This window comes from Mus musculus, chromosome 10 (assembly GCF_000001635.26).
Source record: "Mus musculus strain C57BL/6J chromosome 10, GRCm38.p6 C57BL/6J".
NCBI classification, from domain to species: domain Eukaryota; kingdom Metazoa; phylum Chordata; class Mammalia; order Rodentia; family Muridae; genus Mus; species Mus musculus.
This window is the reverse complement of record NC_000076.6, coordinates 99214919-99239699: the sequence shown is the minus strand read 5'-3', so window position 1 is coordinate 99239699 and position 24781 is coordinate 99214919. Positions and strand designations below refer to the sequence as shown.

Genomic DNA, 24781 nt, shown 5'->3' with positions numbered 1-24781 from the left:
AGACATCAATTCCTATTCGTAACCTGTTTCAGCTGCCCGTGGGGACTGCCCTGTGGAGTCTGGTTTGGCTCAGAACTGATAGGATTCTTAGTCTGGATTGTGTGTATTACTAATGAAATACACGCTGCCGTAGCATTATAAACTCTAGCATACCCCCCCCCCCCCGGGGTACGGTATGCTAAGATGCCATATGCTTTTCTCCATTCCACCCCCGCCCCAACATTTGGGCTTTATAAAAGCCATTAAAGAGTAGGCTCCCAGTGAGGCTTCGTGACTGAGGTCTAGCCGTGCGTGCATGAGCTGATCAGCCTTCCATCCCAGGCATCGTTTTCTTTATCGTTGAACAGAAGATTGGACACCAATCACACAGCTATCAGTCACAACTTAAAAAAAAATAATAAATAAATAAATAAATCCTTGGGTAAAAGTCACAAGAGGAAGTAAAGTCCATTTGGGAATTTGAGAACACACAGGATCTTTTCTTTTTTTTTTTTCCCCCACCTCCCCCCCCCTCCTACCCCCACTCCCCTCAGGAGAATTTCAAAGTTTCAACCTGTTTCAGTGCTGCCCATCTGGCTGCTTTATTAATGAAAACAGCGGCCTCTTCTGAAGCTCTTTGCAAAGCAACTGAATTTTTGTAGAAAGAAAGAAAGGAAAGGAAACAAAAATTCACAGGGAAAACTTTCTCCATTTAACGCCCCTTAGTTTTTCTTTTATTATTTTTTCTAAGGAAAATAAAAATAAAAAAATCTCCCTGGAGGATGCTTCAGAGCGAGTGTGCGCATAGACATATTCAGTGCGTCATACCTGGTATTGTAGGTCTATTCCGCTGCGTGGGGGTTTCCAGAACAATTACATAAGTGTCAACAGAGCCAGGAACTTTTGACATTTGTGGCAGCTTAATGGCGTTCTTCTCATCATTGAAAATATCCTAATGGTTGCTTCCTTAAATTGAAAATGCCTAAAGCCGGTGGCACAGCAGGAGTTGACTCCGAGGCATTTCTGTCAAGTATGCTTTGTTGGCAAAGAAACCGGAGAAAATTTGTTTGAAATGAGACCTGGCTGATGCAGCTGCAGCAAACACGACGATCTAAATTGAATTCTCCAGTAAAAGTTATGTGAGGTCCTAAAGTCTGGTGAGACATTTTGGCTATTTTCCTGCTGCTACCCAGGAAAATAGTCTATAAACTTGGATGCCTGATGCTGGGGAGATGGCTCAATGGATTAGAGCACTGACTACTCTTCCAGAGGACCCGGTTTGATTCCCAGCACCTACATGGCACCTTACAACTGTCTGTATCTCTGAGACCTGACACCCTCACACAGACATACACATAGGCAAAACACCCAATGCCCATTAAAAAGACAGAGCAACAACCAAAACTCAGGTGCCCACAGAACATGGTTTCCTTCGATAATCTACTATCATGGTTTTGAGAAAGCTGGCTTTCAAAAGTGTCTAGCATATTCTAAAACCATGTTTTATCTTTCAAAATACCACATAACAGCTCAGGGAATGTAGTTCAATTGGTAGAGTGCTTGTCTATGACACACTAGATTTGAACCCTAGCACCATGTAAACCTAGCATGGCATTGACTCTTCTAAAGTCCGAGCCCTTGGGACATAGAGGAAGAGGGTCACAAGTTCAAGATTATTCACAGTCATACAGTCAGTCTAATTCAATGTAGGGCTACCAAAAAAAAAAAAAAAAAAAGCAAGATCCTATCTCAAATATAATTTTTAAAATAAAAATAAGTCACTGGATAAGATATGCTATTCCATGTATGACTCAAATGCTTATTTAAAACACTACCAGTTTGGTTTTCCTTTTAGGTAACCAATTTCCAAGATATATAAAATGAGAAGCTGAAGAAGACTCCAACAAGATTATCAACATTTCTTTTTTTTTTTTTTTTTTCATCTCAAAAATGAGTCCCTCAATTCCAAGGTTCTAGAAAGCTCTTGTAGAGGCTGGCTCAGAGATTAGGTGCATAGCTCTGCCACTGTCGTATTTTTCTGCAGATAAGATATTATAGGTCTGGGTGTTACTGTATTTATTGGCTCAAAGGACAAAGGACAAGCAGGCAGTGGGCTCTGACTCAGAGAGGCTTCTGTCCGCTCGTGTCCTGTGAGTTTTTGTTGAGGGGACAACACAGCCCATTGAGCACATCGCTGCCTGCCCGAGCACTGTTGAATTCTTTCCACATGACGAAGACCAGTACTCAAACACCTTTCCTAAGCAGCAGGACCTGACAGCACAGAGCTTCCCACGGAGATGTGGCAAGGCTGTGTGAACTGTGTGGGCTGTGGCCACGTAGGTGAGCATGTCTGTAGGAATTCTGACGTGGTAAGTAGCCCTAGGAGACACAGTCATTCTTCGAGTGTGCTTGTTGATGTTGGAGTGTGGCTTGCTCTCCAGGACTGTTTTCAAGAACCTACTTAAACACATATCCTTGGGCCGTTGGAGAGAAGAGGGAAAGAGAAATTTGTATCCCCTGCCAAGTTTCCTGGATAATATTTTAGGAGGAAATGATGTATGTGTCACAAGACTCAGAAGACAGCGATGGAAGAAGACATTCTTCATAAATAAGAACTTGCTGCCCATGTTCCTATTATTACTGCGGCTCTGAGATATAGCTTGAAATCTGATATGGTAATCCCTCGAGGGTTGCTCTTTTTGCTCTGAATTACTTTGGCAATCTGGAGCGGTTTCATGTGAATTTTAGGATTCTCTTTATCCTATTTTTGTACAGAATAGCATGAGGATTTTTGATTGGAATTATACTGAATCTGGAAATTGTTTCCTGTAGGATGGCCATTTTCACAATATTAATTCTACCAATCCAACAGCTCTCTGATTGGCAACCGACAACTCTTTAATTGGATTTAAAGTCCACTTAATGGCAGGAAATTCATCCTTAGTTCTGTAAACCTACCCAACTACTGGTGAAGTCATGTATCCTAAAAGGGAAGCGACTACCACCACTTCTTTAAACCAATATAATTTCTAACTGTATTCTAGATATTTACCCTTATTCCCACATATAAGTGAAGCCCTCACCCCTCATCAAAGAAGTTTTGGGTTGCGGCAGTCAGAGATCGCTACAGAAAGCCACAAGTGACCATGATTCCAGGCTCAGTTGATACATCTCCAACACAACTCCTGCACCTAAAGCTAAAGGCACAGGGAGAACACCGATTCTGCATGTCCGGACCAGGGGGTTGGCCGTGAGATAATGTCTTTCTGTATATGACCCGGAAGTTACACTCATGCAATCTTAACAATATGGTCACTTAAACAGGGTCAGCCCAGTGATATCACAAGTTGTCATGCCAACGTGGATGGGGGAAATTTCACAAGGTCCCACCTCTAGGTGAAGAACTACAGGCAATTAATGGCTGCTGAGAAAGAGAATCACTGTTATCTAAGGATAAGCCCTTCCATAGGTTATCTAAGCCAGTGTGGTTAGCCCTACTCACGTAAACGTAGGAGCAGAAAGGAAGTCAGGGAGATGCCTATTTCGCATTCTTGAAGTCTTCTCATTTCCCACAATTTGTGTCTAGTGACCACTAAAGCCACCTGTGCCTTTCCCTTCTGACTCTGGCTCTACTCTCTCTGCTCCATCTCTCCAGCTAATGCAGTTGGTGTCTTACCAGCATGTGCCTGGGTTTACTCTACGAACCTAACTTACCTTCTATCTTCCTTCAATAACCATACTTCATCAAGGGGAATCTTTAGCTTGCCATTGTTTCACATCAGAAATTCACTGGCTGTGTTTCTGTCCACTCTTAGGATGGAGCAGAGAACTGGGCAGAAGTGCCTTGATGGGATGGGCTACTCCAGGATCCATCCTATGATGTGGTCAGTACACTGCCCCAAACACTGCCCACCCATCATTTGCCCATTGTCCTAACATCTCCCTTCACTTTAGAAAGCCTGGCTCCAGCGTGGGTCAGGTGCCTATTTGTTGATTGTGGAGTCCCGAGAGTGCCTGCTTTTAACACTCTCACCAGACACTCCACAGGAAATGATGGCGAGATGGATATTGAATTGTCGATCAGCATGTGCCCACAATATGCTGGTTATAGAAGAGGCACTTAAGTGCAGTGCACAGTATCTTTCAACTTGTTCCAATAGCTTTGAAATCTCTTTGCTTCAATAGATATGGAAGTCCTTGATGAAAGTACTAAGAATTCATAAGATGATGAGGAATAATTCATCGGTTGTATGATCAAACGCTGATAGGGATGGACCAAGTATTCATTATATGAAAGGGTGGATTAATGTCACTGGAAGAGAACTCTTTGTTTTGGGTAGTTTCTAAGCTTTCAGAATGGCCTTCTGACCCAAAGCTGCTCATGACTAAGTTCATCAGATGTCACTTGGCTATCCTCCATGTGCCCCTTACGGAAGTAGCGAACCTTGAGACAAAGACTCTCTTTTGACTTCCGTACGCCTCTGTCGGCTTCCTATTTAGCCTTCATGGACTCTTTGCACAAGTAACACTCGTGCTTCATAGTTCTCAATAACTAATATCTAACATCATATCTAACATAATAAACAGATCATGCTTTGAAATCCGGTAGGTGTGGGATCCAGTTTAAACTCACCAATTACTAGCTTTGTGATCCCGGGCACTTTTAAAAACCTCCCTGGATTTCAGATGACATCCACGGGGAGTCCTACAAGTGTGAATGAAATAACATAAGCAAAGACACTTGTTAAGATGCTGGGCATGTGATGGGTATCCAGTGAAAGTCAGCTCCATCCTGCATCAATGCCTCACGGCTGGAGTCATGGAAACATAAGGGAAGATCATCTGCTAGAGGAAGCATCTGAAACAGGAAAGAAGAAAGGATTCCAGCGAGCAGGAGGAGCTGCTCCGACATGATTTAAAGTCAATTATTAGCTTTTTATGCACTACATAGAACAAAGTTGTTTTTTGTTTTTTTTTAAATTAAATGCTATAACAAAATCATTAAGGAAAAAAAAGTTAGTCCATACATTGCCTAAAGACTTGGCTAGTACTCAAAAGAAAACATGCTTCAGCATCTTGTTATTTTAAATGCTCTCCACCTGATGCGCACACACGGACACATACACACACGTGTGTGCAAGTGCGATTGTGGAGGCCAAAGATCAACTTGGAGCAGGAGGCGGTTCTCTCCTGCTAGCCTGCGTGTCCCAGGGGTGGAAATCGGGTCATTACCTGGTGGCAAGTGCCTCTTTGACTTGTTGTATTACCTCACTGAATCTAGTTTGTTTTCTTTAAATAGGTCTCCACTGTATATCCTAGGCTAGCCTGGGAGCCACTGCCTAGTCCAGGCTGACTATTTGATCCCCCTGCCTCAGACTCCTCGGTGTTGGTGTCACAGGCTTTAAGCCATCATTCCGGGCAAACATAATATTTAATTGTAGCGGTCTCTTTCCCAGTAGGGTTGTTTTGTTCCATCTGGGTTACAATTGGGCAGAATCTTGCATTATGGCCTGATGATTTATCATCTAAGGGGTCACCTATATGGAAACCAGGGGACACAGCCAATCTTGAATCCCAGAGTTGAGCTGCTGCCTCTTTTCAAAAGGCTGATCCAGCGGCCTTTTTCTATTCCTTCAGCACCCGCTCGGTGTTTTGGTTCAATAAAAGAATCAATAAAAGAATCAATCAATAAAAGAATGTGCTACATTTGTTATAAGCCCTATGATGAATTAAAAACACCCATCGAAGTCAGTTCTAGAAAACGGAAGGAGAGAGAACATTGCTGACATTGTGTGTGTGCCTTTCCCTTTGTGTCACAACAGCACAAGCCAAATCCAATGTACTGCTGTAGAAACCGATGTCAGGTTCGCTCAAATTAAGTCAAAACTTCAACTCTGGGGGAAAACCGCAAACAGTTTATTTCCTCAGGGACCCATGGTATCCACCATGCTTGTAGCCAACGTCACCCCCTTTACTTGTCTTCCCTTCTCCAACATTTTAAGCTGTACACACACACACACACACATCCCTGCTTGCTTCTGAGGAGAAAGAGAGAGCGCGAGCGCATATACTAGCCTGGTGAGGAGATGTCCAGCAAGCGGATTCAGAATTTGGAAGATAGCGAACTGGAAGAGGCTGAGCTGGAGATGTTGAGTTGACCACGCTTAGGACTACTTCTGTGTAGCTAGCTCCCCAGTACAGCACCGAATCTCTTCCTGCTAATGAAGCTGCTGTAACACAACGTGATGGGAAAACCGATTTGATTTTCTACAAGGAAAAGATCACAGAAACTCCCCACATCTGGAACAAAGTGAAGCTGGGCACCTGGCTGAAGCTTGACCTGTCAGATAGTCTTGACCTGGAATCCCAGTGTCCAGAGCAGTGACACAGAAGCAAAATGGATCCAATAATTTCACCCTAGTTGCCTCGGAACAGAGGAATCTGCACGATTCCTCCAAGCTAAATTCCTAGCCTATCTTCGATTGTTTTTTTCTTTTAAGAACTTAGATTCTTCAACTTTTTCTTCTTTACTATGAGCTATTCTAGATTCTTCTAATACATTTGTTTGTTTGCTTAACATATCCTGTGTCAGCTTCTGTTCCCCATGTCCCAGGATTCTGACCAAAATAGCTCCTCACATGTTCCAGGCTCCGGCATGCAAGGCTAAAGGTTAAACTCTGGGGGTGGGAGGTGGAGTCATTGGGTCAAATATTTACTAAGCCACCAAGGTCAGTTTCTTCTTTTTCCAGGGCCTTTCATCTCCCAAGTGGTGACTTTACAGTATCCCTTACAGAATGGCGACTACACAAGCCCAAAGAGGAAAAGAGATACTGGAGCTGAATTCCCGGAGTCAATTTGATCACAGCCACCAGGTTCCCTAGTTCTGCCAATTATGAGCCCTAGAGATTCTGTGGAAATGTCGGTGGTGCCAGTCTATGGAAAGAGTTTCATTCAGTCTTACAAGCAACAATGACAAAGTCACAGCGTCATTGCATAACAGGTTATGATGAAGGAAGGAACAGCCACTGGGGTTAGGCCAACATGCTTTTTGTAAAGTCATCGTGTGGAGATGCTTTCAAAAACTCTCCATTAGGAGCCTCCACTTTACAGATCTTTAGTCCTCCATTTGCACAGCAAGCCCGCTGTCTCTGTGAGGGTCAGATTGATGTTACCATAAGCAGCATTTCAAGGTTATAGTCCTTTGTATTCCTGTAACTTTGACTATGTTTTGGGGTTATTTTAAGCTTTGGTATGAGAAAAGAATCTCTGATCAGTAATAATCAGCTCTCTCCCTCTCTCTCTCTCTCTCTCCCTCCCTCTCTCTCTCTCTCCCTCTTTCTCTCTCTCTCTCTCTCTCTCTCACTCTCTCTCTCTCTCCCCACCCACCCCCTTGTTTAGGGAGATGTCAGTGTGTTCGTGGTGCTGGTTGTTGGAGCAAGTTTCATTCAATCTTATAAGAGTATAAGAGACAGTGACAAAGTCACAGCCATTGCGTCACAAGCTATGATGAAGGAACAGCCACTGAGGTTAGACTAGGATGCATCTTGGAAGGAGAAACCAGAGTATTTAGAGAATATATATGAAACATTTGTCAAAATTTTCCCAATGTTCTCTCTCTCTCTCTCTTTCCTTCCTTCTTCCCTCCTTCCCTTCCTACTTCATCTTTTCTCTGAATGCCAGGTAGCAACCTGTTTGTGAAGTGACTTCTGTGTGTTCCTTCATTCAGCAAACATTTACTGGGTACCCATTCAGGCCAGGCACAATATCCCGTCTGAGGCCCTGGTGAATTAAGCAGGGTACATCCTTGCTTGTTTGAGTTTCTACGACAGTGGAGGGAGGCAGAAGCAAACAGGAGAGCCTCACAGATCTGTTCGGCCTACAGGGAGAAAGTGAGTCTGGTCTGGTTGGGGGTGTGGATGCTTTTCCAAGTGGCAGTGGATATTTGCGTAAATTAGCAGTTAGTATGTGACAGAATATGTGAGAAATGGAAATTTGCTGATTTCAAAGGAATGCAGCGAGTTAAAAAAAAAATCTATCAGGGGAACCTTTATTTCCATGGACTTATTTCAGGGTTTCTTAGTCCTTCTAAGTGAGGACCCTGTCATAAGTACCCTGCATTTGTGGAATGTTCTCTGATAACAAGGAGAATCATTTTACAGTAATATTACTTGGTTTTGTGAGAAACAGTGACTAGGAATTTTCCTGATGTTGCAGGTCAAAGAACTAAGGCTCAAATAAGTTCCTCAAATGCAGTCCAGTCATTTCAGTTCTGTCTAGAAGGTGGGTCCTCGCTTTTCCTAGTCAACGCCATGGCCTTCAGGCCCGCCCCTGTCTTGTCTCCATCTTTTTTTTTAATCTATCATAACGTGCTTGGATGCTGTGTGTTCTGTGAATGAGCCATTAACCATCGTATTCTGATGGGAACTCAGAATACCCCTCCCCATTATCACACATCCCTATTGAACACGCATACCCATACTTTACTATTATATGACTTGTCAAAAATTATTATTTGTTGGTCACATATATTTTGGGGGAAGCATGACTCAGAGACTACTCCGGAAGTATTGGAGTTTTCACTATACTTTGTTCATATATGGGTCGTCACAGGGAGTAAACCAAAGAGGACACATGCATCTAATTTATGTTTCATGTAAAAACATTAGGAGCAAAAATATTGCCGACATACTCTTTACACCAGTCTACAGAACTTTAAAAACATTCTCTACCTTTCATACCCATTTTCTTGATTCATTCGGATTTGTAAAGTTGATTGTCTTAGCAAGAGTGAGATGGACATCACAGAAACCATTACAAAACCTTCTGCTTGCCTTTGCCAACAGGAGCTAATGTTTTTCTAACATACACTATAAAGTCAAGTGGTATGCTCAAAGTTTCATGAGGCTAGCTCATCTAATCATTTACCCTGCTTTTCCACATTCATAGGTTATTGCTATAACAGTTTTATAGAAAAGAACATCAAGGTCCCAATGGTTCACAAGTTTGCACTAACACAGCCAGCCAACACAGTGGTAGAGTCAGGCTCATCTATCTCTAGAATTCTCTTTTCTAGTTATTATTATTATTATGTTGCTGTTTTATTGGAGGAACATATAATTAGAGTTAGATCCTACTTCGGCTCCCTATTTAGATGAGAAAGATCAGGGGTCCTAACAGACTAGGGACCTGGTTAAAGCACCAGGTTCCATTCCCACAAACTAGTCTCAGATGTGCTGCCATGTTACCTCTCTACGGGGGGAAAATGGTTAGAATAGGTCTTTTGGTATTTGTCTAGAAATGTATAAAGGAATATCTTTTGAGAGTTTGGGTAGGAATACCCGTGTCACATAGAGTGGAATCTTGACAATCCTCTTTTTTAAAAAAGATTTATTTATTTATTATATATAAGTACACTTGTAGCTGTCTTAACACACACCAGAAAAGGGAGTCAGAGTTCATTACGGATGGCTGTGAGCCACCATGTGGTTGCTGGGATTTGAACTCAGGACCTTCGGAAGAGCAGTCAGTGCTCTTAACCACTGAGCCATCTCTCCAGCCCCTGACAATCATTTTACTAATAACTCAGCTATGAGGTTATTGTCTCAGTTATGAGGCATTTTTTAAAGGAAGCCAAAATGGGCCATTTTCTAGGAATCTCCAATCCCGCATGGCTCACTTGGTGAAAGTAGCCACAGAGAAAGATGGTTTTATAATTATGTGTTTGTCTCAGGCTTTCAAGGGGGTCTGAAACCCTCATGAGCAGGAAGTTAATTGTGATGCTAACCATAGTAGGTCAGCTTATGCCACTGTTATTTTGATTATTTTTTTAATGACTCAAAAAAAAAAATAGAGAAGAAAAACAAACCCACCCAGAATGCTAGCAATTTATTAGCTCTAAAGGAAACATTTTAGCTCCAAGAAAATTCTTGTTCCTTCCTAAATCTGGACCTGTACGCACAAAAGCTCTCTGTTTTAGGAAAAGGCTTAGCGTCGGCTGTTTCCACAAGATTAGCCCCATGGATCCGAAGCACCTGTGCTTCCAGCAACATAGAACATTATCAACTTTTTTTTTCCCTCCTTTTTACCATTTGTTCAGGAAGTTGTGCTTGGACTAATATTATTTATACAGCTGGGTATGCTGACCAGGAAAAAGAAGATCAAAGCGGTTGATGGTGGCGTAACATCTAAGACGGGTCCTGATAATCAATCAAGCCTAGAGCATATGGTCCTGATTACAAAACAACCCGGATACTCTGTCGGGATGTTCAGTGGAGGCCGGAGCCTGTCAGTAACAGCTGTAATCCACTTCAAGCATTCGGAGGGCCTCTTTTTAGATCATTTGCTCTTGCTTCGTTTTCTGGAGAGTGTGCAACCCAGAGAGTGCACGAGATGTTGAATTTGCATCTGTGAGAATCCTGAGGTTATTAGAACATATCCTAAGGGTGTGTGGGGTCTGTGGAACTCAGTTTGCTATCCCCACCCCTACCCCCACTCCCAACTGTCGGCTCCCTGACTCCACTGCCGGCTCCCTCCACCCCGCCAAGCCTGCTCAGACGCCTCTCTGGAAGGATGCAGGGCAACTGTCCCCTCGCCACAGGAAAGCCACAGGAAGTACATTTAAAAAGACAGCTTATTGAGGGAAACGGCTCTTCCTGTCCTAGTGTCTAACCTTGATTGTTCGGTTAAAATACTGGGGCTGGAGGGAGGGGCAGGACCCCAAAACAGGAAAAGTCGGGAAGCTTAGGCAAAAAAAAAAAAAAAAAAAAAAAAAAGCAAAAAATAAAAAGGGCTCCACTTGCCACATTGAAACACCATGAAAATCAAATACCAAACAAACACCCCCAAGAAAGTAAAAGAGCAGTTTCAACTGAAGGATGCAAGAGTGAGCCGTAACCAGGGAACATCTAATGCCTTCCGCAGCAGAGCAGCAAGGGTGCGCAGAGCCATTCAAACCAGGCACCTGGAGCCCTGCAAAGGTCGGCGCTATGAAGGATGTCTGGCCAGCTGTTTGAAATGGAATTTGCACGAAGGTAGGAGGAAAGGGGTGCCAGCATGCCTCTTCCCTGTCTAGGTTGGAATGCTTCTCGGAGAACTTTAAAAGCTGACAGCTAAATTTAATCAGGGCTAAATCACTGAGACGAAGACAGTGTTCTTATGCAACCAACGAACAGCCACTCTGCCAATGTTTTCTTTCCCTACAAGGTAATGAATGGTGCAGGCTCTCAGGAGTGCTCCAGCCATTTGGAAATGTTATGAATTCAAGGGAGGCAGGAAATGTGGAAGTCTAGTTCATTGCTAATGTTGTCTTCCGGGGATTGTAGGCCTGTAGGTTGAACAGCAGGGTTCCACAGCTGCTGTTGTGTAATAACTGGGCATGAGCTGGTTCTCAGTGCTGCAAAAAACGCTTCATATACAGCATCCTCACTGCAGTCTATATTTAAGACCAGCATTTCTGTTAAGGAAGTGAGCTAGCATAAACCTTATAACTGGGGCCCGGACTAAACACCATCTCATTGTTGTGTTTGCTTCAAGAGTTTGCCAACCTCATCTGCAGCAGCGCGATCAGTTTAGAGATTATGCAGGTCTCCTTCTAGCTTGGGGGTGGCGGCTTTCCACATGATTTGTTTTCTTTAAAAATAAATGTTAAAATCAACAGCTATCATGAATGCCTGGTACGGAGTGCTGAGAAGGGCACTTCATTCACCTTTGATGTGTCTTTCTCAAAACCCACGACCCTTGCCTAACCTTGAGAAAAATAGGCCAGTGAGCTTATACAGGAAGCAGTCCTCTAATCCTCCCCAGGATTCTGCAAGTAACCTAGCTAGCATACAGGAGTCAGGAAAACCAAGCCTGAGCCCCCCCCCCCCCCCCTGGCAAATCAGTGCAACAAGGAAACAAGGAATCTGGATGGATTCCTGGCAGGACCTTAGGAAACCAAGCCATGGAAGTCTGGGTCCATGGCGTGCTGTCAATTTTGTTTCCTTAAGTGGTAGCAACTGTAGACACTCAGGTAAAATATTCATGACAGAGGAGAGTGTACTCTCTTTAGAACCTTACCAGCTTCATTTTTGGTTTGTTTGTTTGTTTTTTTTTTTTCCCTATAAATCTAAAACCATCTTAAACATCGCTTCTCAAACAGCCATTGTGCCACATTGTCTTGCCTCGTGCTTCTGTAAAACCAATCATGTGAGTTCATTTCAATTTCAATTTAGGTCAGGATAATGTCTCATTCCCAGGGTCTGCTAAGTAGTGGAATTTTCTGAGAGGAAGACTGGAACCTAAGAATAGGCTTGGTCTGAGGAAAAGAGGGACAAAGCCATGAGGAGAATCTTTTCTAGGTCTTCTCCATCTGGCTACACATTCTACAGCTCGGGGGACCGCGTGCAGGTGTCCGGCTCTCTCCACGGGAGACCAGGGAATAGAGGAATTACAAGTGTGGTTTTGTTCAGGGTTTCTGCATTTTGACTAGGGTGCTGAATGGTATTTGCAGGAAAGAGGCAGCTAGGATAGATAATCGCTGTTTGTGCCCAAGCCTACTACACCCCTCAGGCCAGCTGCTTCTCATGTGACGTGAGGCCAGATAATATTAGGGCAGTGGCCATAAATGATTCTTGGGATTATGACACCCTGAAGTGATTCAGGGATACCTTGTCTTTTCAAAGGTATGAGATATCGCCAGTGTCAGAGTGACCCATGGAGCTGGTGATAGTCGGAGCCAGGCTCTGAGAGATGACTCAAACTTTGCCTTTGGCCTTTAATAACCCAACACTGTACTGCCAGCTATCTCAACAAGTTCCCGGTTGGTTGCCAGGAGTCATCACAGCAAACTTCGGACTCATAGAGTCCTGAGTTCAAGTTCTCACTCCCAATCTGCTATTTCCCCAGCTGGATGACCTGGGTGTGGCTAATGAACTTTTCTGATCTTCAGGTTTTCCAGGAAGGACACTAAAAGCTGATCACAGGCTTGCTGTGAAATCATCAAAGAGAATTAACCACTGAAGATATCTGGAATACAGGTCAATGTCCCCGACTCCACCTGCCCCCTCCTCCCCTTCCATTCTCACACAACCTGGGCAGAGGGGTCAGGCACAGCTTGCACAGCCCTTCACGAATGTCCTCATGACCGGAGCATATCTGACAGGATCAGAAATTCTTTTAGTTCATGGGTTATTAAATCCTGAGGTTTGAATATAATCTCTTATGTGTGTAAAGTCAAGCCTCTAGGGATATACATTTATTTTGTTGTTTTTCAATGGCATTGACTCTAACGTTTCCCTCCTAGGGCTTGTCTAGGTGGTTCTCTCCCAAGTTTGGTCGAACCCAGGAGCCAGGCAATTAGATACTAAAAGAAGATGGCTTAAAATACGAAAGAAACCATTTGCCTAGAGGATGCCTCACAGCAAAAGGTGCTAGCATGTCTCAGGTTGTCTGTGGGAACAAGCACATCAAGCAAGAAGCAGGATGTGAGCCCAGCATGGTGGCACACGCCTTTAATCCCAGCACTTGGGAGGCAGAGGCAGGCAGATTTCTGAGTTCGAGGCCAGCCTGGTCTTCAAAGTGAGTTCCAGGACAGCCAGGGCTATACAGAGAAACCCTGTCTCTAAAAATCAAAAAAGAAGCAAGATGTGTACTATCCAGAGAGAACAAGAGGCAGAAGCATAAGTGGATAGACCAAGGCAGGACAGGAAGAAGGAGAAGAAAGAACAGGAAGAGAAGAACTCTCTTACTACAGAGAGGGCCGGGGGGTGAAAGGGTTGGCTGGGGCAGTTCCAATATGAAACCCTGACAGCAGCTCTCAGGAGAAATCTTTCCCAACTCCTGCCCTTTGGGTTTGTGAAAGACAGCTGATTTTATAGGAAGGGCGCTTCCATCCCAGCAAGTCGACCAAGTATCTGTTCAACCAGGCTTTATAGTGTGGCCTGGTGAAAGAATGATTCTTTGGGATCTTTCAGTATTTAGTCACAAAAGGATCTTCTCAACCATGAGATGGGGGAGGGGGCAAGTAGGAGTATGGGGGGGGAGCATTGAGAACACTAGAAGTAATCTTTGCTGTGCTGTTTTGGAGAATTCTCTCTCTTAGGGAAATCTTTTAAAGCTAAAATAAAAGTTCTCGTAATAGTGCCTCACATCTGTAATTCCAGCACTTGGAAAGTAAAGCCAGGGAGATCGTGAGTTCAAAGCCAGCATTAGATAATAACAAGTTCAAAGTCAAAGAGCTACGTGAGACGCTACCTCAAGAAATTAAGGGGGACTGGTGGGTAGAGAATAGGACTCATTGGCAGAGTACTTGACTTGGATTTTACATCAACCCCCAGAACTGAAAAACGTATAATAGAAAACATGAAAAATAGGAAATATTATTCATAAATTATTCCTTCTTTGTTACTATCAGAAGTTTGGTATATTTCCCTCAGCTCATTTCTCTGTGTCTATAAACAATATTCCTGTCCATGCCACAGTTATGCACACTAAATATGCAATTTAATATTGGGACACATTCATCTGACATTGCTACAAAATACTTCAAGGATTCTTTTTAAAAGTTTTAATTTTGAGTCTGAAGTTAATATCATAGAAACCAGTTACATCGTCCCTATATTCCTCTGCAATTAGGGTCTAGTTTATTTCCAGATTTTGTTGCTTCAAATAGCAATGTGTCCATAGTGCTACTGTAACACTTTGAAAAAATTATTCTGAGGCAGCATAGGAAATAGTTTAGCAACCTAGAACTCCACTTGGTTTGGACTATGCACACAGTCTTCTTCTAATGTTGCCCTTGGAAACACAGCATCCTTGTCTTGAGAAGTCAAGAGTCTCTGAAGAGTGTACCCAGCAACCTATGTGCATTCCAGGACCACTCTCTTCACTGAGCTGCATCCACATACTCCTCTGAACAATGGACTGTGTTTCTATTCCTTCTAGTGACCATCAAACTTAGATTCTATTCATCTATACTCTGGGTAGGTAAAGGTCTAAGAATAAGAGGCCAGTCCGGCCTGAATTGGTTTTTGAGTGCATACACAATAAAATAAAAACTATGTCCCCAAGTGAGCTTTTAGGCAGAATCTCTTATTTGCCATCTTATCTCAGTGAGTAACTGGGTGTGTATATGATGGAAGTCAGATGCATCGTGGGAAAGGATATGTGCATGGGAGGAAATGGTTATATAACGATCTGGCAATCAAAATAGAGAGCCATCCAAACTAAGCCCCTAGTAATCAAACTCCTCTTTTTGTGGAATACCATAAACAGAAGACCCGAGCAATAACTGGGACCTTTGAGTGCTCTCCCTTGTGTGGCTGCCTGCCAGCTCTTGAGAGTGTGTCTGATTTGCCTTGCTGGTTTAGGACTAAAGTTCCCTTGCTGCTTTTGCAAGTCCACATAAGCCTTTCTCTTGATTCTCTGAGTAAGAGGCCAAGCAATTGGAAATGCCAGACCCCAGTCACTGATAACAACCCTGGAGATAGCATGATTTTGTTTCTGTTAAAATTGTTTCTATGTGTATAATAGACATTTTTGACTGCCTCATGTAGAGAGAATACCTTGTGTATTGAGTGGCTGCATCATGTGTCAATTAAAAAGCCTATATAGCCTATGGCTTAGGCAGGAAATAGAGGGTGGGGTGTTGGGAGGAGAAAGAAAGAATTCTGGGATAAAACGAGGCACAGGGAGATTCACCACGAAGACGTAACAAGATGGACACATGGTACCTGAGCACAGGTAAATAGCCAAGTGACAGAACATAGGTTAAAATAAATAATAAAATAAATGGGTTATCTCTAGTTATGGTCTAGTCAGAGAAGATCCTAGCTATATAGCCAAGGTAAACAGCCACGTGACAGAACATAGGTTAAGATAAATGGGTTATCTCTAGTTATGGTCTAGTCAGAGAAGATCCTAGCTGTATAGCCAAGGTATCTGTAAATATATTTTAAGTCTGAGTCTTGTTTCTGGGAACATGGGGCTGGGAGGAAGAACCAGCCTAGCTTCTACAGTTTTATATATGTAGGGTACAGAGACACCCAGTGAATCAGATACAGGACCCAAACTTAGACAACTTGCCACTAATTGTGGCAATGCGGTATAGTTTGATCTTCTAGAAGGCAGTTTCAAGACCAGAGAACTAATGTACAAAAATCATTGCCACTGTGTATGATACCTCATAAGAACCCAATAGAAAAATGTTAATGACTTCAGCTAGCTCATTTCTGGTAGGACCATGGAAATGGGTTTTTCTATGATTCACAGTCACAGGAAAATAAAATCAAGAGAGCCACAAAAACTCCTCATAAATTAAAAAAAAAAAAGTCACTACACCAACACATAGCAAAGACTGTCAGATTCCCTCTAGTCCATAAGAATGGAAACTTCTGGAATCAATTTTAAGGATACAATGTCATTGCTGCTTAGATATTGCTAGGCAAAATGACTTTGCTATTCTTATAGCTTGGGTTAGATAGCCATTTCCAGGTAAGAGCTAAGCCAGGCTTGCTACATGTCTATTTCTATAAGGAAACAAAACAAAACAAAACCCAAACAGGTATATATCCATTTTGATCTGATTTGGTATAACTTTAAGAGCCACAGCAGAAGAGGGAACTCTAAAATTTTCCATAGGTAAGAGTTCTGGCATAGAATTCTTGATTTCCCTCACCGCCTTCAGCAGCCAGGACTTCAGATCTGAACAATGGTTAATGTTTAAAAAGGCACAGTGTGTTCTGTTTCATGACCTGTTCATTTCCCTTCCCTGCCAGTGCAGGCCTCAAGTAAGAGCTTGTTACAGGGCATGAAAAGACACAGGGAGTGATACTCAGGTCACAGGGAAGTTGCTTGAAGACGAGGGAGCTGTATCTCCAAGGAAACACTCCAAATGAGTTGCTGTGGGCCACCGTGGGCGTGGGTTTACTGTAGCTTATGGAAATAACCCACAGCACCCACTGAGATGTGTGTATAGATTGCAGTCAGGAAATGGAGGGAATCCTGCATTAAGCCGAAACGGTGGGATTTAAAAATGCCTAAGAGCGACTCTCTGGGTGGAATCTGGTCAGAGCACCCATCAGCTTTCCCTCTCATCAGCAGTTGGGAGAAAAATTACATACTTTGGATATCCAAACCCGAATCCAGGGTGTTCAGCCCTTCAGCTATCTACCTTTCTGTAATTAACCCTATTTGTCACCAATCCTCATACTACATGCTGTGAGGGCCAGCCAGTGCAGACCCTAACATCTCCTATAAACGAAACATTCAGTCCTTTCCCCACCAACCCTATTTGTTCTACTTTCAGTCTTTATATAACTCCCAACTCATCTTTTCCTGTGACCTCATCGACTGGTCCTTGTCACATCAGACCATCACCAGTTATCCGTCAACTCCGTGCTCACTCTGACTGTGTATTGACTTGGACCTGGCACCGGACTTGGTTCTGAGGATACATAGGTAAATTCCAGTCACGGCCCTCTTGGAGGTCATGGTTCAGGTGGAGAAGATAAAATAAAATATGTTGAGGGCAAAGGTCAAGCCTGGCATGTGGAAGCCAGTCATTCTCCAGGGTGTTAGATGGCTTCCTGGAAAGACCGATGCCAGAGCTGAGGATTCTGGGAAGAGGAAGCTTCGAGAAGGTGAAAAAAGGTGGGAATATGTAGATAGGTTGGCAACGGGTAGGGTGAATTGGAGGCCATGTCGTGCTGGCATCTTGAACTTCTGCTTGACGAGAGGGACTCTGAATATGCCAGTCTTTCCCTACAGTTGAATGAAATGAACTCTCCCATGGCCTTTGGTTGTTTGTTTGGTTGTTTGTTTGGTTTTGTTTTTCTGTCTTTTTTCTCTGTGGATCTATTCCAGTCCCCAACGAGTTTTCAAGGAATATGCTCCACCATTCCCAGCAGCACTTTGCCAGGTCACTGACCCACCTCGTGCCACACTGCCCACCATTGCCCTCAAGATTCTAGAAGCCAGTGGAAAAATGTCTCATGGTTTCAGCTGCAAGCCTCCGATCAGCCGTCAGGTGGACCCGAGAGCTCATGAGGTTCTGACTCAGCACAGACATGTGTGCCCGAGTGGAAAAACCATGCCAAGCCCACACAAAAATTCTATGAGTCCCCACAAGCTTTCGACTGCTTTTGACTTTTAGCTTTTCTATGATGATTTGCACTCTGAATTTCAAACCCCACTTGCCGATATAATATTTCTATTAATATTTCATTGGGCAATAATAGACCAAGCAAGTATAGAGTAGGAGTTCTTGTCATCCTACAGACAGGAAGTAATCTTTTTTTTTTAATTACTGTTTGAAAATTAGTACGGTGGATATATTTTATTGATATGGTTCTTTACTCCAACATTGCCAGCCATCACTGGGTGAGTCACTGTCTTGCCTGGATCCATCTGACTTTAAAGATGGGAAAATTTTGCCAGCAACAGGCAGTGGGGTCCGAGCCTTTCAGAGTCTTCCTGAGTCTCTCTGCTTCTGAGATATATGTATGCATATATGTGTGTGTGTGTGTGTGTGTGTGTGTGTGTGTGTATGTATATATATGTATATGTATATATACGTATATGTGTATATATATATGTATATATATATATATATATATATATATAGAGAGAGAGAGAGAGAGAGAGAGAGAGAATTTCCTGGCACCTAAGTAAAAGTAAACAGACTGCAGATATGGCACTGCTGCTAAACTGCCATTGGTCATACTCAGTTAAATCCCAAGTGTCTTTGCCCAAGCCTGGGGTCTGAAGTGGAGGGAGAGAAGAGAGCTAGAAAAACATGGCAGATACAAACAAAACAAAAAGACAGAAACTAGCACTGGGCAAATTGGGAGTTCAGCTGTTCCAAAACAGTCACCTCAAAGTTGTAACTTTTAAAAACGTGCACCCACGCACACTCATACACATAGAGGAGAGAGGGAGGGAGGGGAGAAGGAAAGAGAAATTACTGTCTGCCTCATCTGGTCCTTGGAGGGGGGAAGGGGGGAAGGAGTGGGAAGTGGGGGATGGAACCTCTTTGGACAGAAGACATGAAAAGCTGAAGTTGAAAGCCAGACAGTCAATAGGAAATTTGGGCCATTGAGTCCAATGCTTTTAAAACTCTCAAATAGCAAACAAGGCACTCTGTTTCTTATAGGCCAAGGGAAGACCTAAAGACTACTACTGTAGAGAAGGATGGTACTGAAGGATGCTACTGTGAGAAGGATGCTACTGTGAGAAGGATGCTACTGACCTGCTTTAAACACCCCAACTTCTTGCCAAGCCTGGGCGGGATCTTAATGAGTAGCATCTACTTAAGCTCAAGGCTGTATCCCTGGAGCTGGAGGAGACAAGCAGTGACTCCTTAGCCTTAGAAACCAGGCCAAGCCATCACTGTCAAAAATCTTAGGTGGATGTGTGTGGGAAGCCACATGTGATATTGCAGAGTAGCGCTGGCTACTGCTGGCCACCACACTTAAGTTTGGACAAAGAACCAATGTGTACATATGCAGTAAAGCTTTTTGCCAAGACACTGCCTGGCCCGGGCATGATAATGAGGTTTTGAGAGTATAACCAATTAGATGTGAGACATGCAAATGAGGTATGATAATGAGGCTCTGTGAGGTACAGAGAGAGAGAGAGTAGCCAATCAGATGAGGAACATGCAAATGAGGTATAGTGCATAACCAATCCGGGTGTGAGACATGCCTCTCCTAGGCCTATATAAGCAGCACCAGTTCTGGGCTGGGGTCTCTTCGCCTCTGCAATCAAGCTTTCCCAATAAACGTGTGCAGAAGGATCTGCTGCAGCCTCGTTCTTGCTGGTCGAGTCCGGCGCATGCCAGAGATGTGAATACTTTGGGGGAAAATATCGTTCTTACTGTCTTGATAGTTACTATATAACTCAATCAACTTATTTTCTAGTTCATGTTTTCCTTTCTGGAGAACTCACTGAAGAGAGAAACCTTGGCAGCCGTGATGGTTTTCCCACCGTGGACTGCGTCGAATAGGTAGATGCCCAATTCATACTCGTTTCTGTGCCTTCAGTAAACTGCCTTCAATCTTTCTCAACTTTTCCTCCTTCTCTGTCCCATCATGGGATGCCAGGAACACTTGAATGCCTTCGGAGACTTCAGTGGCCTTTCCCACCTTTGAAGACAGAAGGGATGGAACCAGAAGCAGTAGGGTTATTTCCTAACATTTGTTGAGATAATTACAGGACAATGCCTGAATTTCCCAACCAGGGCAACATCACTGGGGAGAGTACCTACCTTCTGAGTGTCTTTTGAAGCACAACCATGGATAAATCCAAGTTCAAAGTGATTATCCAGTCAAGGGTGGGTTTTACAGATGACTCTGTGGTTTTGTTGAAAACACTCCTTTAATCTGTTGCAAAATACCAGCACTCTTGCAGGGGCTTCATTGATATCATCAAACACCAAACAGGGAAAGTTTGGGAAGACCTGAGATTGTCGGGATAAATGCATCCTGCAGACAGATACAGGGTGTTCAAAATTACCCCATCTTCCACTTCTCAAGTAAACGAAGTAAAAGTGGTGGAATTGTGATCTGCCCCAGATCACCAGGCCAGGCAGAGGTTAAGTAGGTTGGATGTACCTATTTCTCATGGTCTACAGTACGATGAATCTACTTCTTAAAAGAGTATAATTAAATGCCTACGATAGCCTCAGTGTGTTTGAGATACACAGACAAGCATGATGAGATTCCCTCCTCTACGGAGCATAGAAGGAATGAGAAACAGAAGATTGTCTATCTCTGTGTGACAATTTAGACTGATGAACCCAGAGCCAAGACCCCGGTAGAGAGTGATTTAGCCACTTTGAGTCCAAAATTTGAACAGACACTGATAACTCAAGAATCAAGTAATATTTCCCCAATACAAATAGTGTCAGTCTTGCTGGATTTTTTTTCTTCTGCCATATGCTGCCTGGGCTGTTCCTACTCCGTCAGGCCAGCCCTAATGGCCATGTGCTCATGATCCACACGACCTCAGGGTGACTTCCTTTCTTCCTCCTCTCTCTTCCTCCTGATCCCAAATCTCCGACCTCAAGCCCCAGTACTTTTGCTCCACCCCTCTCTTCCACCCAGTCTAGGCTGCAGTCATTATTAACCAATCAGTGATAACTTGGGAGTGGGGGTTGGAGGGGGGACGACAAGGATTCCATAGTCTCATCTGGGTATCCACATCTTGGGGCCAGTATTTATCATTTGGATACATAGCAGCACCAGATCGACCCCCTACCGAGAATGGATGATCCTAGAACATACAATATTGAATGAGTTCACACCATCTCAAAAAGTTCACATTTTTCTACCATATGTAGAAACTAGCCAAAAAAAAAAAAAAAATATATATATATATATATATATGTAAGCAATATACCCATGGGTATGATAATCAAAAGGCTAAATGTAAGCCAGGCAATGGTAGTGCAGGCCTTTAATCCCAGCACTCTGGAGACAGAGGCAGGGTAGACCTCTATGAGTTTGAGACCAGCCTGGACTATAAAAGGAGATCCAGGATAGCCAGGGTTACACAGAGAAATTCTGTCTCAAAATAAATAAATAAATAAATAAAATAATACACGCTAAATGTTAGTGGATGAAGAAGACTGAGTGCAGGAAATGAGCTAATTGTTTTTCTAGTTGTAACCCTATTGTGGATTTTTGATTTTTGGTGGTAGGTATGTGCATCTAACGAAGAGTAAAATCCACTGTGAAGCTCTTCGGCTTCAGAATGGCTGACTATTCTAACTATATAGGAGTTCATTGAGACGGCAAAGACTTCGGGGGTTTTTGTTTGCAGGGTTTTGGGTTGTTTTTTTTTTTTAAACACAATTCTTTTGTTGTTTTTTATTTCACATGCACTGGTGTTTTGCCTGCATGTATGTCTGTGTGAGCATGTCACAGATCCCCTAAAACTAGAGTTTCACACAACTGCCATGTGGATGATGGGAATTGAACCCTGGGCCCTCTGAAAGAGCAGCCAGTGTCCTTCACCATTAAGCTATTTCTGTAGCCCCTGTTTGGATAAACAAACAAACAAACAAACAAACACACACACACATACATATATATGCACACACACACACACACATATATATATGTATATATATATATATAGTAAAGTTTAAATTTATTATTATAACACTACGTTGAACCTTGTGCAAAGGCCTCACTCATCTCCAAGAGGGTTAACGAAGCCACACTTACTCGGACAGGGGTGAAAAGGTGTCACTTAGGTGTGCCCAGCAGAGATGCAAGGCCTTTGAGCTTTCTTTGCAAAAGGCCTACAGGACAACAGGGCCTTGATCTTTGTTAGCATCCTATAGGTCTCTGTGGTCTTTCTTGCTGGGAAAAAAAATGAGGATTCAAGTTTAAGAAACGTTTAAAATATTGCAATCAAGATGAAAGATGAGACTGAAAAACATAAATCCCACGGCAAACACTACAGGGCTTCAAGTGAATGAATAGACAGCATGGCCCAGGCCAGCCCCGGAAGATATGGAGGCAGATGCTCAGTTTCACACGTGATGTAATCACTGCAGAGCTTAGCTGTCTGTTTTCCTCCCAGCCATCCTCTCCAGAGCCGTCCGCAAACTCTTATAACATGTCTGATCCTTTCACTTGAACAAATGGCTTGTATAACACCCCCACTTCCAATGTCCCCCTGTCTCCACACCCCACTCTCTTCACACCCCACCCATACTGCCGCTTGCCCCATTTGTCCATCACAGAAACGTGGATTATCCCAAAGGATAATCCAAAATTTGATTATCGTGAATTTGCTATCTTTGGACTAATGGCTAACTCTGAGGAAGAAGGGTAGAGGCGGAGGAAGAAAATATCTTACAAACGATTGCTAAAATTCAATTCACTCAGCTAACCCTGTCTGGCCGCTATTTTCTCGTAGCAGCCCTGGAGTCATGCCGTGCAGAACCAACTGAGAGCTTCTCCATCCTCTAGCAAATAGCAGCTGTGGGGAGCCGCCCTCACATTCGCCTTACAAGATGGTGCTGACATCCTGTGTTCTAAGTGGTAAACAAATAATCTGCGCATGTGCCAAGGGTAGTTCCCCACCCCATGTGCTCTGCCTTCCCCGTGACGACAACTCGGCCGATGGGCTGCAGTCAATCAGGGAGTAATACGTCCTAGGCGGAGAATAATTCTCCTTAAAGGGGACGGGGTTTCGCCATTCTCTCTCTTGCTTTTGCTCTTGCACTCTTGCGCTCTTGCGCTCTGGCTCCTAAAGATGTAAGCAATAGAGCTCTTGCTCTCTTGCACTCTTGCTCCTGAAGATGTAAGCAATAAAGTTTTGCCGCAGAAGATTCTGGTTTGCTGTGTCTTTCCTGGCCGGTCGCGAACGCGTGTAAGAAGCAGCCTGTATCCACAAATCCACAAATCCAAACTCTAGCACTAGGCTTGTTTAGTTTTAGCAACCTGCCTTTGCACAGTCTGGAAGCTTTCTCTATTAAATGTGTCCAGTCATTTACTGGCCAGGAGAGAATTTTTCCCCCCTAATTTTGAATTCCTACCATTGTTAAAGAACAAGACGTGTATATTCAGACAAGTAGATGGAAGACAGGAAAAATTCAGGAGCCTGATAAAGTCAAGACTGCTATCAAAGGGGGCAAAATATCACTATCACAGACTGATTGCAAGACGCGACATTTTTGCAAGGCTATTTAAATGCATGTGGGTGGATGCGTGTGCAAAGTGTAAATGATAATACACATTAAAAAAAATAACCTGAAAGTGGTTTTTACAATTTTATCTAGTCGGCTTTCTCCAAAGTCACATGTAAACACAGGGAAAAGAACCGCAGCAAATGAAGGCTGGGCTATGAAGCTCAGGAATATAAGTATGATATTAAAACCAAGATCCTGGGATGGGATATACGGTAATTGGTAATGACCATTCCTTGCATGTTGAACTCTGAAAAATGGTACACCGTTCTTTCAGCCCCTGCTCCCAGAATGACTTTGAGACTATTTATTAATAAATGTCACGCCAAAAGCTTTGGCTCAGTTCCTGACTAGTTCAAAACTTATTTAATCCATTTAAACTATTCTATGTCTACCACGTAGTTACCTTTCTTCAGTCCCTGCCCACTTCTTTCCTCATATCTTCTCAGGGTCTACCTTAGCTATTCTCTCAAATCGCTCTCCTCAGGTCTCCTGGCTTCTCCTTTTATTCTCTATTTCCCAGAATCCTCTCTCTTCCTGCCAGTGTCCCACCTCTGGTTTCCTGCTTGAGCTCATTGGCCATAGGCTTTTTGATTGACAGGTGATGCTTCTTAGAGATTCTACTTTGGATGGGAGATACGGGTGAGCAGTGAACAGAGAGACCTCTCCTTCTCAGAGTTTTGCTAGCGGAGAAGAAAGGATCCTAGCTCTGCAGGTGGAAATGGGAGCAACAGTAGGAAACTGTCTACCCATTGTTTAAGGAAGGAAGAAATAAGAGTTGTGGGGAGGCTAATGAAAATGATCCACCGGAAATACAGGCAGGAGGAAACTGGTAATGGAGGAGATGTAAAAGAGATTCAGCTCAGCAGTGTGATTGGACAGGCTAGGGGAACAGGGTCAGAACCAAAGAGAAGCCAGCTCAACTGCCTCCAGGGACCTAAGCTAAGGACATGGACGCAGAGAGTGGAAAGTGGGTTGTGGAAACTTCCAGTAACATCTATTTTCTCACAGAAATCGGAAGCCCTGCTATCAGCTGAGAGTGGGAAGACTGGACAAGCAGGAGTTGCCGAAGGAAATATGATATGATTACTGGGAAGTACGAAAGAGGGAAACAGATATTATTCA

At 43.3% G+C, this 24781-nt stretch overlaps 2 long non-coding RNA genes across 9 annotated transcripts; one reads left to right on the top strand and one right to left on the bottom strand.

The window, feature by feature from the left end:
• Positions 1-686: 686 nt before the first annotated feature.
• Positions 687-6625, bottom strand: Gm34777. Of its 2 annotated transcripts, none has more exons than XR_871999.2 (3): positions 6304-6625; positions 4613-6209; positions 687-1014 (listed from the first exon to the last, which is right to left on the bottom strand). It is a non-coding gene; the product is annotated as a predicted gene, 34777 (long non-coding RNA). The 2 variants fall into 2 exon arrangements; XR_001779847.2 differs by having other exon boundaries at positions 4613-6206.
• A 985-nt stretch (positions 6626-7610) lies between these two features.
• Gm34574 lies at positions 7611-23023 on the top strand. Of its 7 annotated transcripts, none has more exons than XR_871995.2 (6): positions 10778-11009; positions 12908-12995; positions 13262-13385; positions 17264-17415; positions 19875-19960; positions 22885-23023. It is a non-coding gene; the product is annotated as a predicted gene, 34574 (long non-coding RNA). The 7 variants fall into 7 exon arrangements; XR_380729.3 differs by adding an exon at positions 14902-14939 and having other exon boundaries at positions 12908-13385; XR_871997.2 differs by lacking the exon at positions 10778-11009 and adding an exon at positions 7611-7868 and having other exon boundaries at positions 12908-13385.
• Positions 23024-24781: the final 1758 nt, after the last annotated feature.